Genomic DNA, 789 nt, shown 5'->3' on the forward strand with positions numbered 1-789 from the left:
TTTATTTACCCTACAAGGAAAGCAACCAATGTGTTTTCTTAATCCCACTTATAATCTTGAAAACAAACCGCCTACGCGATAATCACGGGTCCTACATTAACACGTGCAAAAATTCATGATGGTTGCGACGGCGGTTGCGGCACATTAAACGGATACGAAAACGATTTTTAAGCACGTACAGGAATTCTAAATTTATAATTCCGACAAGTAAAATTCACAACTCCAATGTCTTTACGTAATTGAAATTTAAGAGTAAAAGCAAGATCCCTTGACACAAAAATCCAAACTAAATTAAATTTCTGCACCCAAAGTTTTAATCAATGATCCGCGAAAGCAAATTCCATTAAGATAATTAAATTTACGAGAATTCTCATTGGTTACGTCCTGTGAATATTTCTTGCTAAAATATAAGCGATTCTATGTATAAAATATTATGCACAGGAAATTCCATAGCATTTAAATCAGTCCTTTGGAATTTCCGGTTCGGCTTCATACAAAGAAATCTTTGTATGCATAGTTATTTTATTACAACATCTATTTCCTGTTCAAACAAGTTGACCAGCCACTTGAGATTGCCAAATACGCATCCAAGCTAAAATCTTATATTCTTAGTTTTTAACTATAATCCAAATAGTTTTAAATTTTGCCGTTAAAATATTATTTTGTCGGTAAGATAGCTATCTGTTACAACATCAGCACCGGCGCGAAGAGTCTCGTGGCATCTAGTAAAATAGGAAGGGGCGTGGGTGATGACGGAGTTAGTACCGATGATAGCGAGGTTCAGTTGAC

Source organism: Belonocnema kinseyi, chromosome 10, assembly GCF_010883055.1.
Source record: "Belonocnema kinseyi isolate 2016_QV_RU_SX_M_011 chromosome 10, B_treatae_v1, whole genome shotgun sequence".
Lineage (NCBI taxonomy): Eukaryota > Metazoa > Arthropoda > Insecta > Hymenoptera > Cynipidae > Belonocnema > Belonocnema kinseyi.